The sequence below is a fragment of the Etheostoma spectabile genome, chromosome 6, assembly GCF_008692095.1.
Source record: "Etheostoma spectabile isolate EspeVRDwgs_2016 chromosome 6, UIUC_Espe_1.0, whole genome shotgun sequence".
Taxonomy (NCBI): Eukaryota; Metazoa; Chordata; class Actinopteri; order Perciformes; family Percidae; genus Etheostoma; species Etheostoma spectabile.
Genome location: NC_045738.1, coordinates 5,021,927 through 5,023,060, shown reverse-complemented (window position 1 = coordinate 5,023,060; position 1,134 = coordinate 5,021,927). Strand labels below are relative to the sequence as shown.

Sequence of the window (1,134 nt, the reverse complement as noted above, 5' to 3'; positions counted from 1 at the left end):
CACACACACACACACACACACACCTGGGAAATTCCCCGTGCAAACACCATACACCTTCATCCGCCAACAAAACATATCTTGTCAGATATTACAAACTGTACATATGCCTCTGTCTCAAATGCAAAATGCACACTTCCTTAACAACAATAACTTGACTCATGCTCCAGGCAACCTCCACCTATGTACAGTACACACATCATGATTCACAGAGAGGACACTGTGGAAATTCCACACAGGTTTCAGACGTGCGATACATGCAAAAGGTTTATTCAGTTTGGTCAAGTCTGACAAGAAGCTTCTCCCCCGTTTTCTTGCTATGCTGCAGTTTGGTTCACACAGGATTTACTACTCATCTTCACAAATCAGTGCAGCTGCAATTTACATACCCTGCTCAGCTATGTAGGACATGCTTGTTCAACCCGACTGGATGGGAAATGTTGATTCTGCTTCTCTTCCACTTTTATTCAGACAGACCAACAGATTTGAGTAGACAGTAAGATACCTCAGTGCAGTTTCTGTCAAGGATTCCAAGTTAAATCTGGCCCACTAGTTCTAACTGTGACAGTGGCCTTGGTGTTGAGCATGCCACATCTGGTAAGCTGAGCCCACCGTGCCATTTCAGCCCTATACACTGAAGACAGAAGCAGGTTTTTTTCATCATAGTGCCTCTGCTGCAAACAGAGAAGCATGCATTTAGAGATTTGTGCAGCAGCACCTTGTCCGTTTATCAGGTTCTACCTGCTAGACGTGTCTTGGTCCTTACCCACATATAGTGCTAAGGACCTGTGTGTGACAATGTGTGAAACTGCAATGCATAGCTGCAAGCTAGGTCAGGTAATGTGTTTGCCCTGCGCAGTGATAGAAGTCTGACTTAGAGCAGGGCATATTTTGCCAACTTATTCTATGATTGACAAGTCTAATAGTTAACATGGTAACTATACGTTGTACTTACAGTAGGTGTCTGTCTATGGTGCACATAACCTTTCATGCAATGCATGCTGGAATCAAATAATTTTATCCTATTTTCAGGTAAATCACCCTGTCGGTCCCCCCTGACTCAAGTTTCCTACACAGCATATTAGTTTTACTTTACAAAATAATATACAAAGAATGACTGCAGGTTTTAATAGTCAT

General features: G+C 42.7%; 2 protein-coding genes across 2 annotated transcripts in view; both read right to left on the bottom strand.

Annotated features, from left to right (window-relative positions):
• Positions 1-1,134, bottom strand: part of mrs2 (magnesium transporter MRS2) — a 29,910-nt gene that overhangs the window by 384 nt on the left and 28,392 nt on the right. The gene's annotated exons all lie outside the window — the stretch shown is intronic.
• The window catches only part of LOC116691426 (carboxypeptidase Q), a 20,193-nt gene that overhangs the window by 15,304 nt on the left and 3,755 nt on the right, over positions 1-1,134 (bottom strand). The gene's annotated exons all lie outside the window — the stretch shown is intronic.